Source organism: Lissotriton helveticus, chromosome 6 (assembly GCF_964261635.1).
Source record: "Lissotriton helveticus chromosome 6, aLisHel1.1, whole genome shotgun sequence".
NCBI lineage: Eukaryota > Metazoa > Chordata > Amphibia > Caudata > Salamandridae > Lissotriton > Lissotriton helveticus.
Window position 1 is genome coordinate 717220085 of NC_136067.1, and position 17707 is coordinate 717237791.

The window sequence follows — 17707 nt, forward strand, 5'->3', positions numbered from 1 at the left end:
TGGCCCCCTCTAAAATGAATAACCTCATTTCTGACTATATCCCTGACCAAGGCTCTCTATTTAAGCTGCAACTAGTGGCACATTTTCTGAAAGGTTTGTTGTATTTGTTTCCTCACACTCTGTTTCTTCAGTGGTATCTGTATTTTGTTGATTTTTCTAATGGCATTCCGTTGGAACTGGTGCATAGTTTCCTGGTTCTTCTCACTTTGAAAAGTGTTTCTCATTGGCATTAACTTCAGACCCTAAGGTCAGTGGCCTTCAAGCCCTTTCAGTCTGACCAACCCTGATGGTATTCCACCCAGATAGATTGGTTATTCACACTTGGCTGTCTTTCCCTCCCTAACTGATGTCTTCAGCTTTTCCCATGGGCCAGCTCATCCCTCCATCTTTTTTCCCCCTTCTATCTTTCTCTAAAGAGGAGGATCGGATACGTAGATTGGACCCCAGGCATGTGAAATTCTATTATATTGCACTGTCCAGAGTAGAGTTGATGATCGTTTTTTTTTACTTTTACCAGAGCCAAGAACAGCAAGGCAATAACCAAAAGCACTATTTTGAGTTGGGCCATTCTCTTTATCAAGATGTGCAACGCCTTGACCAAGAGAGACCCTATGGAAACAAGACCTGACCATACCTCCAGAGCCATGGTGAGTTTCACCACTCTCACCAGAAACGTCCTGGTAGATGATATCTGCTGAGCAGCCATGTGGTCATACTTGCATGCTTTTACTAAACACTTCTGCCTCCTGACTGAAGCACACAACAACTTTATCTGGACTGTGGAACATGATTTCCTTGTATAATTAACACTACTCACTCCCACGTCCGGGAGGGCTGTGCTTTTGGGTCCCATTTATATGTTGCAGAATCTTAAGGAAGATGTATCCATCAGAAGAAGTTACTAACCTTCAATATTTATATTTCTGGTGGAAACATGATTTTTTCTTTTTATAACCAACTTTTATTGATTTTCTCGCACAAGAATAAAGCAGCATGTTCATGATCTAGACTAGAGGTACCCTTGCCGGGTACAGGACAGATCAATTCTACTAAAATGATTATAAAATAAAACATCTCACAAGTCACTGACAAACTAGGAGTACTCCCACCACTGTCCCCATGTCCCCACATGTTTACGCTGGGAGCCTCTGAATCTATAAATAAGCTCTTCTACCTTAGCACACCAGTAAGTGGCTGACCTCCACTCCTACGGTCTGGGCAGGAGCCTTTCTTCACAACATTGAGCAATGTCCCGTTTCACCAAGAGAGTAGCGAGAACCATGATGGTATGTTTCCATCGTGGGCTTCCCATATCCTCTAGGATACCCAACAGTACAATTCTAGGTTTCAAAATGAGAGGAGTCTCCAACACAGCTTACAACAACGCTTCAGTGAACCTCCAGTATGTCATCACTACAGAACAGGAACAGGCCATGTGGAAGAAGTCTGTGTTTTCTGTTTTGCACTGGAATCAGTCTGGTGAGTCAATGCTGCAGGCACGCCAGAGTTGGCATGGTGTCTAATATGCGGTGTGTAAGAATTGTAGTTGGTTGAGGTACTGCCTCAAAAAAATGGCGAGGCTCTGGGGAGCCATTCGGCGTCTCTCCAGTCAGCCTTGTCCAATGTGCCTTTCCAACCCTAACATTTGTGCTTGAGGGTTAACAATGTATCTGGGGGTTAAGAACTAATCATTTATAGATTTCGGACACTCCACCTTTCCCCAGAGAACTCCTCAGTAGCTTAGCCTCGAGCATGTCGAGCAAGTGGGATTGTGTGGTTGATCAAGAGAAAAAGGACTGCAGCTCCTTAAATGATTTAATTGTTCTCATGTTGCAGGCGTCTTTTAGATAAGTGAACCCAATTCTGTCCTATTTGATAAACCCCTCCATTTGTGACCATCTTCACCTCCAGAAAGGAGTAAGTTGTGTAAGCCTTTTATCCCAGCCAATTATCCGCAACACTGGCCTCCATACTCGCAAGACCTGCCTAGGAGGCTTGTGGGCAGGTGCCCACTATATAGAATGTGTACGATTTTATTTAAGCCTAAGAGAGATAGTTTGACCTTGTAGGCTGAGGCTCCCTACCCTGTGTTCAGCCAATCATTAATCAAAAGCAGGTGCAACACCCAATAGTTCAGCTGGACTTCGGACATGTCAATTCCCCCATCATAAGTTGGGTTACAACATTTCTGTATGGCAAAGCAGGTGGGCAAAGCAGGTGGGCGACTTACCCCTAAAAAGGAATGAACCTGTGCTGCTTGCTCTTGATACCAGGAGTGGGGGATTGGCAGAGGACAATTTTGCAAAGCAAAGAGGAAGCGCAAAAGTATCTTTATTTTAAAGAGGATCACCCTACCCCAGACCTGAAGCAGGAGGCCGGCCAAACACTGAAAGTTGTTCCACATACTTGAGAAAGAGCCACCAGGTTGTGGTTCCATGTCCGGTTTGGTTCGAGGTAGATGTAAACTCCCAGATACTGAAAGGTTAACCGTCTTCTTACGCGGATAGAGGCTAGCCATGTATTGACTTCAGCGTCACCACGTGGAACGATCTGTGGAGAGTTGGACTGGTTAGTCCGGAGCTCAGAGCCTTCTCCGTATAATTCGAGGATATGGAGCACATGTGGTCTGTATTCCAGGGGGTAGGCCTGATACAGGAGAATATCGTCAGCATAGAGTGCTATCCTGTCTTCTCCCTCCCAGCCAGCGCCAGCCCCGCAATTGAGCATCACACATAATAAGCCTGGCCAGGGGTTCTATCACCAAGGTGAATTGGAGAGACATTATCCCTTTTGCATGCTCCTCTGTATGGGAACTGTGTCTGAGACCACTCCAATGACTTGTACTCTTGCAGATGGGGTGGAGAAGAGTACTTTAAGATGCTTTCAAAACGTGTCCCAAATCCCACCCTCTCCAGCACCCAGTTGAGGAAGGAACAGTAAGCTGCATCAAAAGCTTTTCAAAGTCCAGCAGGAGAAGCGCATAGGGCACACGGATTTCCTGCGGGCCAGCCAGAGTCAAGTTAAGGTGTCTAAAACATTCCTGCGTGCTCCGGGCGGGCATGAAGCCGCATTGGTCTGGGTGTATGAGGACGGGAATTAATTACATGGTAAGTCTGTGGGCAAGGATTTTGACAAATATTTTCAATTCTATGTTGATCAGCAATATGAGGCTATAAGAGGAGCATCTTTCAAGTGGTCTACCTGCTTTGTGAGTGAGCAATATGTTAGCAAGGTCCAGCTCCGGAGGAAACTGGCACAGTGCTGTAGGCTCAGCATAGAGGTCAAGTAAATGAGGGGTCAACATGTTGCTGAATCAGCAATATTATATGCAGCAGGGAAGTCATCAGGTCCGGCCGTCTTTCCCGTATTCATGATGCTGAGAGTATGACTGACCTCTTTCAGTGTGAGGGGCCCTCCAGGTATGCCCTCTGGCACGCTGAGATTGAGGCCATCTGAATATTTATAAGAATTGGCCTAGTTTGGTCACGTGAGATTGTGGTTGGTGAGCATACAGCATACAATAATTTGTGACAAATGTTTGTGCCACAGTCGCTGCTGTGGTGTGTTGCCGCTTGCGTCGTCCAGTATCTCAGGGATCATTCTAGCTGCCATGTCATTAGTAGCAAGCCAAAATAGGACTTTTCCCAACTTATGTCCATTTTCATACACTCGTTGGTTAGAAGCTCTCCAGCATTAAATTGCCTCATCTAGGGTCAACTGTCGAAGGGATTGTCCATCTAGTTCCCGCCCTGGACATGTAGAAGCATGGAAATCCCGAGATTCACGTAATTACCTTTCTTTTATGCCATAAAGCGCTACGAGTTCGCCTATTCACGGCTTTTTTTCAGTGTTAAACATTCTCAATGGCCGCTAGCTTAAGCGCGTTAGTCGCCCACGAGCCCCGCTCTTAGACATGCTGATCGATTTATGTCACTAGCATGCCAGTATAATTATCGAAGGCACGTCGCTTTGTTCACAGCTGCAACTGGATAATCGGTAGCATGAATTCATGACCTGCTCACACCATCAGCATGCTCACAAAAGTTGCGAGCATGCACTGGTTTTACTTATCTTAATGTTTTGTCTGTATGATCTGGCACACATAAGTGACACCGGCCATGTATTTCACGTTGAGGTATGATTGGAATCTACACACATGTTTTTTTTAAATGTTACATGTTGGTTTGTCTTGTTATTTTTCGCTCTACAGGATTTTTTTTTACAGCTAAACCAAAAATTATGGTTAGTTTTCAATCACATGGTAAACGCACCTTAGCGAGTGTGTAAAAATGCGCTACAGACGTGGCTATAAATTTTTACCACCCACTTCACTTTTCACTTTAAACACACCATTCACAACATTGATAAGGTCCTGAAGAAAGCTCACCTGAATTTTTCTATAGAGCTGAAACATGTCGACCTGACTTAAGGTTAATTCAGACACTTAAATATAGTCCTAGAATATTATCCATCTAATTTTTTAATCATACCCTGGGCCACTGAGAATAAAGTACGGTATAGTGAGTTTCCCAGAGGTATTTTTAAACATCACAACTCGCACCACTTCATCACACATAAAACAACAAAAAAACAGCTCCACTGTAATCAGGTGTCGCAGCACAGTCGAGTGGCACTCGGCTGCCCGACTGGGAACCCAATGATGAAGCATGACACCAACTAGGTTGGTGTGTGAGGGTTCTTTTAAACTATTCCTGTTGTGTCAGACACTACATAACAAACTAGTCACTCTAGGGTGGCCCGTCTCTGTTGATTATCACATTTTAGATTGGGACAAGGACAGCCCACGTACTGTACTAACTCTCTTGATTGTTTTTTGAAGGATTTCTGAAAATTAGACACCTAAGAGAATCTGCAGAGGTGATGGTTGCATCAATCCCTCCATGTTTTGCTTCCCAAATTGCCTCTGAACCTCAGAAGACTGCAGTTTCATCACAGTTCCCATGCGGGATGGTTTCAATAGTGAGGCCCAAGTTTGGATGGCATACAGAGAAACTTACCAAATCCAAACCTCTGTGAACAACTTAAGACTCGGGGGAATCCAAGTACATGAGGCTTGCACGGGTCTCGACACTTATTTTTAAAATTCAAAATGCCTTCTAAAAGTTAAACTATGGATACATAAAACGCTATTCACATTAGGGATTGTCGCTGTGTTTGAGCACTATTGGATGGCACCCAGGTAACCCTACCGTGAAATTGTCTATAGTATGGTTTGTGAAAAGCGTGTTCCTTTTTCTTAAAGACTCTACCCTGCAAATATCAGTCTATATCTGAAAAAATCTCTCTTGAGGAGGGGTGACGTCGTGCGCGTGCAAGCGCTTTCCCCTGGAACATTTACAAAATGTGCACCTTTCCTTGATACACTATTTTAGTTTATTTGTTTTTATTATATAGTGATGCAAGTTCGATACACAATGAAAAGTCAGCTACGGCTTGGTTGTAAGCTCCGGGTATGGCTGGTTATTGGCTAAACTACAAAAGCCATGTATTACTATAACCAGAAGATTCAGAGGAACATAACAGTTTATTGCTTTTATCAACAATTCCTCTTCTTTCCTAATTACATTGACTGTGTTGTGAATTCAGCAATTAGTGTCCTTGATAAAACCTTGCTCAATCCCCATAAATGACCCTTGCCTGAATTCAGGACTGATAGATCTGGGGGTCTCTAGTTGGCAATGGTATTCACCTTTGTCCAAATAGGGACCCTTACTTAAAAGTCAGCATAAGGGGATTATACTCCTAAATAACCCCTGCTCACCCCCTTGGTAGCTTGGCACAAGCAGAAAGGATTATCTCAGAGGCAGTGTGTTAAGCATTGGTGAATATACACAGTAATGCAGTGAAAACACTACAGATAGACACAACACAGGTTTTATAAAAATAAGTATTCTTTATATAGACTTAATACAAGACCACAAACAACAAAAATCCACAATACTATACTTAAGGTTGACTTAAAGATGATAAAAGTTGATGATAAATGCAACAAAGTTCTCAACAAAGTACCTGGATGGGTAACGCAAAATGAACAAAAGGCTCACAAAAGGGGAGATGCGTCGGTTCCGTGATCCGGGGGAAATGATGCGTCGTGTCTCAATGCTTGAGCAGAGATGGGGATGCGTCGTGATCCTTACCGGTGCGGGGATGATGCATGGGTTCTTGGTTTGCGGTCCGGTTGCGTTGCGCAAGATTGCGCCACGATGCGATGATCCTGGTGCGATGCGAGAAGATGGCGCCCTTGATGCGATGGCGATGCGTAGACGCCCCTGGCAGACTTGCGACAACTCTGTACTTTGGAGCAGCGAAAGGCCCTACGACACGCTTCGGTGATGCAAAGAAGGAATAGAGAGGCAACAAAAATGCAAACTGTGCAAAGAAAGTAATAGACACAGTATTTGTATGTGTTCATGAACGAATAATAGTCCTTCATAGATGTTCATAAGATGATTTTATTTCAATCTTCATACAGTATCTTGAAAAAGATTAACACAGCCAACGCGTTTCGCCCAAGTTGGGCTTCCTCAGGGCTGTAAATATAACAATAATATAATCAGGATATACAAATACATATTTGGTACAAAGACATTAAATAAACCACTAAATAATGCAAGAGCATAAATACAAATTTTTATACGTAATGCCCACGCTATTCCGATGTCAAAACACAAGTTTTGAAGGACCATAGAAAAAACACTTTCAATATATGTAGTGGGAGAACGAACAACATATCCTAGAAGGGGAAAGGAAAGGAGCACAACATGACATACCTAATGCATATAGATGCATTACCTATTGGTTTGTAAAAATCACATTACAAACCAAGCAAATTATTCAAAGTAGCCATGCAAACTATTGGCTATACACATATATGATCAAAGCAAAAAAACAATAAATACTATCATAACAGAAAGTTCTTAATACTGCCGCTTCGTAAGGTATACAATTTTTAAAAAAAACACTGATAGGCGGAAGAGTTTAGACAATAAATCAGAAAAAGAAGAGAAAAAAGAAAAAAGAGAAATTAACAAAAATGAGGGAAGGACAGCATAAAAATAGGGGGGAAAATCGATTTATACCTGGTGATTAAATGCAGTGTGAAGGTATGCTTGAAAAATCACCAACACATACACCAAGAGAGGGCCATATGTTTCCTACACCGTTGGTCACCCAACTACAGGCCCTCGCAGTAAGACAAAACTCGAGAAAAAAGGATCTTACCATATATTATAAATGAAGAGTATACCCAGTAAGGCGATCTTCAGATGGCACATATAGATCTCTGTGTCTCAGTAACAACTGCAAAAAACAACACACGACTGTAATTTTCGTAATACAAACTGAAGCACACGAGCCCGCCACTCCTATGTCAATAAAAAAAGTGTTGATCCATATTCAAGGGTCAAAATATCCAGCAACTTATCATTTCCACTGGGAGAAATTAAGTACAATGGACAGATATGTAATCATATTGTGATGTATTCCTATAGGTTCTGTATAGATCCCCCTATTCCTGACCCTATTCTGGTTAACAAATTAACTAGCAGCCATCCCATGATGCAGAAACCGTTATCTGATTAAGCCAGACCACGGCACAGGAGCGCGTTATCTGATTAGGTCATAACGCTTGCCATCTAATTAGGCAAGCAATATTCCTCCAGCCCCTGATAAGGCATACGGAGTTCTCAAAACAAATCAAACCTATGACAACCTGGGAAAATCCCTGCGGCCATTGTTTTGATTTCTCAAAGAACTTCAGTAAAAGAATGTGCTAACGACCAGCTCGTATGACATCCTTATTGACGTATCTATGTCCATCCTTACGTCAATCTCGGCACCTTACAGGTATAAATATTACCGACATTGCCTTAAGAAAACACACGCGGTGGTGACGAGATCGGAGCAGTGAGACTTGCCGAAGCCCAGCAGAGAGCGAAGCCCACTGGCGCTGCCCCGCCTTCCTGACGCGCTGAGAACGAGACGCTGCCTTTCTCCTGCCGAGAAATCCAGCTCCGGCGCTTCCGAGCAGCCCTTGCAGGCAGCTTGGAATATCGAGACCACAGACGAGAGATACCATCCCTCAACCATCCTAGATCTCAGGTACAGAACTGAATAACCCCTTGCAGAGAATTCTTGAGTCAGTCACTTTGCAAAACAAACTTAACTCAAACTGCTACTTTCTACTCCAGCCCACGTATTAGGCTTAGGTCAGGTACACCGGGGTAGGCGTGGTTAGAAGCACCAGTTGAGTACGATTAATCGAATGTATATGTGTATGTATATATTTTATCCATTTTAAATAGCATATGGCTTAGAAACCATATCAATGCTTTTACAGTATTATTTCATAATTCTGCTTTTATTGTATGCACTTTACTTAACCATAAGTATTGCAATAATATCGATTCATTTCTCTTGTACGAGAAAAGAGACTGATCAATAAACAACATCTTTTATTGAACACGCCCGTCTCTTCCTTTTCTCTACAAACTGGTGAAACTAAGAATGCACGTACTGACTGAGTAAAATAAGTTGTCTTTTGTTTTCACACGACTCTAGAGATACACTCTTGATTAGGGGAGAGCAAAGTTGTCATGTTCTATGGTTGTCAGAAACTAAATCCCTTCTTGTCTATCCAGGGAGGTTCAACTCCTCCTTGCCTATTCGAGAAAGTTTCTAGTGAACTCTGAGCTAGCTGGCAAACCCAAAACTTTAAGTCAAATATCGACAGTAGAAGACCTAGTTAACGTCTGGTCTAGGTCTAGACTATTGGAGGTATTATTCCAATGCGCAGAGCCTATTGGGATAATAGGAACTACACTACAATATAACAACGATAAGTACACAACAATAAAAGAGTAACCCGAAAATTCGATTTTCAAGAACACCCTACTCAACAAAACGTAACAAAATATTAGCATGAAACAATAATCAATCAGTTACCTTTATAAGTACCACTGCGGTTTCTCGATAGCAGCTTCCAGTACACTGTAGCTGGTGAACACTATGATATGTGTCACTATGCATTACGCTGCAAGTGATGGAGACACAAGCATGTTTTAGGAAACGAAGTGAATACTCATACGTATTAATTCCTTTCATGCACATATGAGGAAGAAAAGCAAGAAACAACCCCTTAATTGGCTATCACGCCACTACAACTATTGAGGTAGGTAATTGAATTACATACAATACGGCACATTAAAGGTGCACGTAATGTATACTTAAATGTTAAAACCATTCGTGGCGATCAGACGGAAATAAACATGCAGCATTCCTACAAGTAAACATAAAAACATTAGCTGTAATGAGCTCTTCAAAAGACATGCGTAGAGCTAAAGAGAAGTGCAGCAACATCCGCTAAACGTAGGCTCTTAAGGCACTAAGCATAGAGCTCCTTAAATACTTAAAATGCGCTCAGACATACTTATTATTGCGGCTCATACGAGCACAAATGCGGGCATAATTCCCAACATACAACATCGCAAAATGTACTCACAACAAGTTCCATGGTCGGCTTCTACATCAGTCTCCCGGTCGCGTTTCTTGCCAGAGTAAAGGTCAGAAAACGGCGCGAAAAAGAAACACCCAAGGCCACTGCTATAAATACTCTGACCAATTAGCAAAAATGAAGCAATTAGTCAGGGGCATGACCAAATATATTCGTACGTGGTGCCATCGATTTAAACGAAAAATGGGTGACTTACTCCACTGTTGATACAAGAATAAGGAATATCAAAAAGGGAAAAACCAGACAACAAAGGTTCCCTTTTGTCTATTAGCAATCTCAATATTGTTGAGCACTCGTAATGGGTACTTAAAACTTGATTGTCAAGATTTTTTACAAGACACTTTAGTATATGTATCTAAGAACAGGATACAAAAGAGCCGCAACTATAGATGACCCTATACGATCAAACAAATAATTGTTTCAATAAAAATTGTTACAATAAAAATTGTGATTTGGGATAGCCAAGAAATTGAAATTAGACAATCCCTTTCAATAATAGTCAATCAAGTCAGTAGCAGCCTAGAACTCACGATACCAAGGACAGTGCGAACACTCGGCCCAATGTCACACGCCACGGAGTTAGATGTTAAAAGTAGCAGCTCTTTAGTATTAGAGAACAGGATAAAGGAGCCGCAACTATAGAAGGCCCTATATGATCAAACAAATAATTGTTTCAATAAAAATTTTGATTTGGAATAAACAAGAAATAGAAATTAGACAATCCCTTTCAATAATAGTCAATCAAGTCAGTAGCAGCCTAGAACTCACGATCCCAAAAACAGTGCGATCACTCGGCCCAATGTCACACGCCACAGAGTTAGATGTTAAAAGTAGCAAAGGTAGAATTAAGACTTTCAAACTCGTTTAGTCAGGACGAGAAAAACTACAGGCAATCAATATGCAGACTTACCATTGCACAAAAGCAAGATGTTTTGTTTTTAATGAAGCGAAACTAAATGTAAAAACAAAAGCCGACCTATCATTGACACGCGAAAATTAACGTGCCAAGGGCAGCCTTGAACTCACGATGATCAGAGTAGTGAGAACACTCTGCCGAGTTTCTCATGCCACTATAGTCAGCACATATAAGATGTATGAAATGACAGTATTAAGTCCACAATTACAACTAGAGGGCCACATACAAGACTGGCCACAATCAAATGATGTTATTGAAACCAAGACCCAATACTGGTATGGACTACCACTGTCAATAAAATTACCTAGATTTCAGGAAATTATGAATATGCGAAGAAAAGAACCCAACCACCAAAGGCACACTATACAGTGTACATTAGAGGAAAAACACATGCTTGCTAAGAGAAAATTCCACATGGTCAACATACTATTAGACTATAAAAGGTGAACATAGCATCAGATACATGCAGATATTGCTTGGTGAAAGAACAAGAAAAAGAAAAATGGGGATTTGAAGAAGGGGGAAAAAGGGTAGATTAATTCATAGGTCAGCATCACACATTCAGTATGACTATATTGAGGGTCATGGCTTAAATAACTAATGTATTCACAGAAAATAATGCATCTCATTATCAGAATTTAACCCAGCGGTATCAGCTCTTTATTTACATATCCAAGTGATCTCCGGTGATGCGATGGCGACTCTCCCTCTGGCGTTACGCTTCTCCGGTGTTGCAACAGCAGGCAGCTTTCACGAAGACACGCTTCCTGGGAGATGCGGCGGCGGCGCGCTTCTCCGGCGATGCGATGGTTTCAGCTGTGACGGAGTCACGCTTCTCCTCGATGCGTCTCGCTTCCAGCTCCCAGCGACACGCAGGCTTTGGCAAACAGAATTCGCAGCAAGGAAATTCTGAGGGGAGCTCAAGATGAAGTCTTTTGTCCCTGAGACTTCAGCAGGAGGCAAGCACAAGTTCAAGCCCTTGGAGAATATTCTGTAAGTTGATGAAAGTCCTTAAAAAGTTCCTTCTCCTTTCCTTGGCAATGAAGAAACCACGGCGTGCCAACCCAGAGCACACTGGCAGAGGGGCAGTCAGCTTCCTTGGTTCTTCTCCTTGGCTAAAGGTTTCTTGTTCCAGAAGTGATCTAAAGTTCTTGGGACTGCGTCCCAATATATATAACCCAAGTCCCTAGTCCAAACCAGTTCCTGAGCACTTTATTTACATGACTCCTTCCTTCTTTTCACCGTGCAGGGCAGAGACATCAGACAAGCCACAGGAGGTTCAGCCAGCATTGTAGAGGGAAGGCACAGCCATAGTCAGGTCCCAGGTGCAATCCTCACTCCCATCTAGATGCAGATCTCTCTATTCACCACTGGGCTGCCCCAGCCTGCCTCCTGGAATCCCCCAGCCCTGTCACTCAAAACTCCAGACAAGGAATACACAACCTAGCAGAGGCAGGCCTGGACAGTTAGGCAAAAAAAGACCTACTTTCTAAAAGTGGTATTTTCAAAAACAGAAGGTTAAAATCAACTTTACCAAAATATGTATTTTATCATTCCGAGTTCTGGCATATTAAATTCGAATTTCTACCATGTTCCTGGAGTCAGTTAGGATTATAAGATGTAATAATCTAACTGCCCATTCTGGCCTATGGAGAACAGGTAGCCTTGCAATAGTGAACAACGAAAATGGCTGTATTTCACTATTGGGACATGCTACACACACCAGGGCATGTCCTACCTTATACGTACAATGCACACTGCCCTTTGGCCTACCATAGGGGTTTCTGATATGAACAAAAGGGAAGGTTTAGGGACTGGCAAGTGGGTGCACTTGCCAAGTCGACATGGCCATACTAGACTGCACACAGGCCTTGCAATGGCCGGCCTGAGACACACTTTACAAGCTGCTTCTGTGGGTGGCACAACCAATGCTGCAAGCCCATCAGCAGCATTTGATTTACAAGCCCTGGGCACACATGATGCACTGTACTAGGGTCTGACAAGTAAATCACATAACCCAATCATGGAATCACTAATCAGTACATCAATTTTACATAGGGAGCACTTGCAGAGTGGCACAGTGCCCAAAGCATATAGCCAGCAAAAACATATCAAAAACAGAGGAGACAATCAGAAGAAATGGAAGGGAGACTCACGCCAATGATGCCAGGTCCAACAAGCACTTTATCTAGTTTTCAAACATATCTAGCTTTCTAGATTCACACTTTGTCTTCATTTCATTTCCAAACCACAAGTAGGCAGAAAACACAAAAATTAGTCGTATTGACCAACACTAACAAAATTGCCAAACTACTGATGAACAAAATGTTTTTTTCTCCACTCAATGTTGTGATGTTGCGAAGACAGTGATTTTAGCATAGCACACCATGTGTTGATACAATTTTAGAAAAAACACTCTTTCTTGCAAAGCATTTTTTCCACTTTTCGAAGCCTGATACTCCCAAAATATTACCTTATTTTACTTATTCTGTCTGGCTCCTGTAGAGTACATCAATCTAGAGTAAATCAAAAACTCACAGTGTCATTACAAACCCCACCAGGTGTGGAAAAAATGCATAAACGTTTGCGCACAGACTGTCCCAAATGTCAAAACAAGGCTCTGCACTGAGGAGAAAACACTCCACACGGAAATGGGTTAAGTGAGGAAATATAATATTGCAGTTCTAACCTGTTTCGTACCTTTTAGTTAGGATATGGGAACTACAGTTAGATTAGTCGCTTCAGACTACTTTGAAGATTAAGAAAGCATGCCTGCCCTTTTGTGGAGTGCCAGTTCCACAGTAAACCTGCAAAAGATACAGATTTTTATACCAGTCTTTGATTTTGTTATCAGTGTTTGTTTTATAGCCGATGCTGGAGAGGGCTGTAAAGGACTTACTGGGGTCTTTTTTTTTGTAGGGAAATGATGATCAGCAGGGCACTTGGTGCGCTGATGTCATTTCACCTATTGTGGTAATTCACTTGATTGCTGCTCTGTGGCATATGTCAACCCCCGGAGCACCAATTTGTGTGGGTGGAGTATCATTGAAAAGGAAAGAATCTCCCCTTCCCAATGATCCCTCCCTAGTGCATGGGAGTCGCTGCAGAAGAGCAACCCCCAAGCAGGGATCCACCCACTAGACACAAGATATTGCATTGCGGCAAGGGAGCCGTCCTCCTGGGCAATGGAACTGTGCTTCCCCTTCACACAGGGCCCTCACCTCAGGAGGCTTGATGGTATTCACCCCTAATCTGCCTCCACTTCCCCAAGGGGGATTGGGGGCCACAAAGTCCACTGGATACTTGAGATTGTAGTTGTACAATATTTTTGGAAGGAGTCCCACTAGGCATGGATCTATGCTTACTACCCAGGCACCATAAGTCTTCCTGCCTCTATCCCACCCCCCCACCCCAGGTGGGTCGATGGGAGTGTACACCCCCAATCTGCTCTTCTGGGGTAAGAAAGTCCACTAGACACCATGGATTGTAGCTGCACAGTATGTTATTTGTGGAGGCAGCACCACTGGGCATGGGCCAGTGCCCCTTTACCACGGAGCCCATTAGACTTTCTGCCCCTATGGGAGGTGTATGTGGGTGTTCATTACAAACCTGCCCAGAAAGCCCACAGACACTAGGGATATATTTTACTGTTGTAGAAAAAAATATGGTGTGTGGGTGGATCACTCTGATGTTTGATTTATCCCGCAGGCTTAAACCCCAAAGTTTTCTGCCTCCAAGTGGTGTGCAAGGCCCATTGCCATGGCAAACAAGAGGAAATGTTGATTCTTTTAGCCATAGTTTTCACATATGGATTAGCAGAGTAGGATTGAATCCAAAGTTCCTCCTACTTGCCATGGTGAATCGTTTTACTATTTGGAGACCATACTCTGCCTCCCAGGGCAACCAGCTAAACCCTGCCATTTTGAAAACTAGGCACCCAGGGGACACCAGGGTGGTATGCCTTGCATGGATCCCACATTGGTTTCCTATGTACAGTTCCCTGCAAACCTGAAACTTTGCCTAAAATCATGCATTTTCCTCACATTGCTGTGAAGGAAAGTTCCAGAATCTGTAAGGAATCACAAATTTCCTACCACCCAGTGTTTTCCTAATTGTGTCTATAAAAACGGTATGCCACATGTGTGACTGATGCACACTTGCAGCACAAAAGCCCCTGAAACGAAGCATGGAAAAATTGGCAGTGCGATAGCTGCTGCATTTGGGCCCAGGCTGGGCAGCCATCCAGGGAACCTTACCAAACCCAGACATTTCTGAAAACTAGCATCTGGGGAGTTCAGTGTGGTGTGCCTTGTGTGGATCCCAGAACAGTTTCTTACCTACAATGTCCTGCAAAAGTCAAACTTTGCCTAAAATTGTAAATTTTCTTTACATTTTTTAGATGTAAGCTTCCAGAATTTGCAGGGATCAAAAAAAAATCCTGCCACCCAGCGGTCCCCCACTTGTTCTTTTAAAAGCGCTACCCCACTTGCGTGGCTGGGCCTAGTGCCGGAGACGGGATTGGATCAAACCAGGGTCAATGGGAGTCCTCCTGGGGGTCTGGTTCGGGGGGATGTTGCCCTCCATGATGGCCAACATAAATATATTTTACTAGCAAATATATTTTTTTTGATCTTTTTATTTCTCTGAAAATCAGAGATCTTCACCTCCACTGCAATAGGGCATTTTATTTGTGAGAAACAACATGTGCGGCAGGTTCTCACATGAGAAGCTTCTTGAAACAGCGACCGACCGCAGAGGGAACCTCCTGTTTTACTGGGTTTGATGACATGCCTCTGTTTCCGCACCAGCCAAGCAGAGCATATTGTAAATCGCTAAAACGAGGAGACACACGGAATGTCATCACGAAGCACAGTGCTGTTTCGAGGGCTGCACCTATCCAGCAGCCATGCACCTACAATTGTCACCCGAAGAATCATTAAAGCCTTTCCAGGGTTCACTGTACTGGAAGTTGTTAGTAACGCATGTTGTCAGCCACGTTTGTGTTTTCCACAATGAATTCCGCTTGATTCAGCAAGCTTTAATTATGGGCATTTGCCCCCACAGTCTCTTAAGTAGAACACTAACCGAGAATAGGAAAGAACCTTTGGCATCCGCACTGCTGGAACTTAAATTGGCCTGTTAGTTATGTTTCGGAGACACTGTAATGAGATGGCCGTATGCAACTCATTAGTGCAAATACACGGGTTCGTACGTCAAGAAGAGATTGCAGCATCCCTGCTCTTGGCATCTATTAAGCCCATAACTTGTTTGCATTGATGGGCATTATTAATCAATACTTAAAATATTCCAGATGTCAGGAGTGGTCACATTTAGCGCAACAACCATGTCAGTTTTAAAACTGAAAGTGGAATGCCAGGGCACGTAACGTGCCCGCCATCTTCGCACTGCCTCCAGGCTACAATTATAGACTCTCGGTAATCAGCTCCGCCCATGATGGGCTTAAGTAGCTTTCACATTCGTTGGATGGTTTTCTATTTGTAAAAAAAAACAATAGGGTGACCATATTTTGAAAAACCAAAAACCGGTGCATTCCACAAACACTGAAGTAGGTATACAATGTTGCATCAGCCAAGGGCCTTGACTGATTTATCTGCCAGCGCTCACTAATATTAAAAACACATACAATAGTGTACTAAGGTTTATTAAACGCAACTTTTACACACAGTATCATTCCTGTTAATAAAATTGCTACCTGATGAGGACTGCTAACTGATCCTACACTGTTTAAGACATGGCAACTCTCCACCCTCGGTGTTCACTTGACCCCTCTCAAGACTGAAACCGGTCGTGCTAGTTTTAGGGAAACTTATCAGGATAGAGGGTGTAAACCCGAGACTGACCAGGAAAATCCGGGGCATCTGGTTACCCAGTCAGTCAGTCAAAGTAGGCTTTATTTCGATATGAATATATCTTTAAAAGCATCACAATACAGTTTTAAAATACATAAAAAGCCTTATTAAAATACATATGCAACATTATTTCATGGAAATAACAGTTATACAAAAATCGAAATACAAGATACAAATGGCGGCAATAAATTACATTAATTAAACAATGTAAGAAAGACTTTTGGACCTGATCAACCAAGCCCAATTTAAAAACTTCGCCAAGCCACAGACAAGTAGGGGCCGTGTGTCCGATTTCAGAATGCGTAAGGCCACACCACAATGCCTTGTACCTAATTCTTTGCAGAGGGGTTTCAACCACCTAATACGAGGGGCATTGTATGCGGGGCATACAAAAAGAAGATGTGGTACTGACTCGATCATGGTCTCACAGAATGGGCAGAATGGGATGGTCTGCGCCTAGGGCTTCCATCTGGCTGTCAATTCGTGGACAGGCAGCACTCCGACTCTAAATTTAAAATATAGAGCCCTATCTCTAGGTTTAGTGATAATATCGAGATAGGGCTCCCGGAATGCCACCCCCTTATGTAATAGGAATTCGATAGTAGAACTACCTCCTTTAGCATTTAGGATTCTCGAGTCCCTTACCCATTTCCAATAAACGTTTTTCAGGACAGACTTGGGGAGTGCGGTCCTAGACTGCCAAATATTTCCAAGACCCACTTCTTCAAATAACCATTTCACATCTCTTAACCATCTTATTCTATGCCAGCCAGGCAATGATAAAACCTCTTTTAACCCCTCCGCATAACTTGCAAGTTCCGGGACTCTACATAGGCGCGCCCAGAGGAGAAGAGGGCGTAGCCTTGCCTGATCCTTGATAGAGCGACAGCCCATATCAAGGAGTAGGGGAACAGAGGGGGTACTATAAGGGAGACCCATCAAGTCCTTCAAGAATTTGTGTTCTGAACAGGTTAACTCGTCCACATTCTGTGCCCCCCAGAGCTCCGCCCCGTACAGCGCCGCACTCACACCTCTTGCCTTATAGATATCCAGTACCGGGGCAATTGGTTTAAAGGTAGAGGAATGCTGCTCTTTAAGCAGGGCCCCCACCACCTTTTTGTGATTTAACAGCATTTTTTGAAGATGACAGTTCCACCTCATGGTGTCGGTGAGGCGGATTCCTAAGTAGTCAAACTCCTTGACCCTTTCGAGGCATACTGAGTTCAACACAGGAGGCCTGCCTATCTTCTTCGGGGGATTCAGGATCAGATATTTAGTCTTCCCCGTATTGATTTCTAACCCCCTCGCATCACAAAAGGATTGGAACCTATCAAGGAGGCTCTGCAGCCCGACCGGGGTCTTCGAAATCAGTAGGGTGTCATCTGCAAA

General features: G+C 43.1%; 1 protein-coding gene and 1 long non-coding RNA gene across 5 annotated transcripts in view; one reads left to right on the top strand and one right to left on the bottom strand.

Annotated features, from left to right (window-relative positions):
* Positions 1–17707, top strand: part of USP45 (ubiquitin specific peptidase 45) — a 1947146-nt gene that overhangs the window by 476293 nt on the left and 1453146 nt on the right. The window lies entirely within an intron of this gene.
* LOC144761508 (uncharacterized) lies at positions 5998–9594 on the bottom strand. The gene is made up of 4 exons (XR_013595750.1): positions 9521–9594; positions 8965–9052; positions 7243–7320; positions 5998–6551 (listed from the first exon to the last, which is right to left on the bottom strand). It is a non-coding gene; the product is annotated as an uncharacterized LOC144761508 (long non-coding RNA).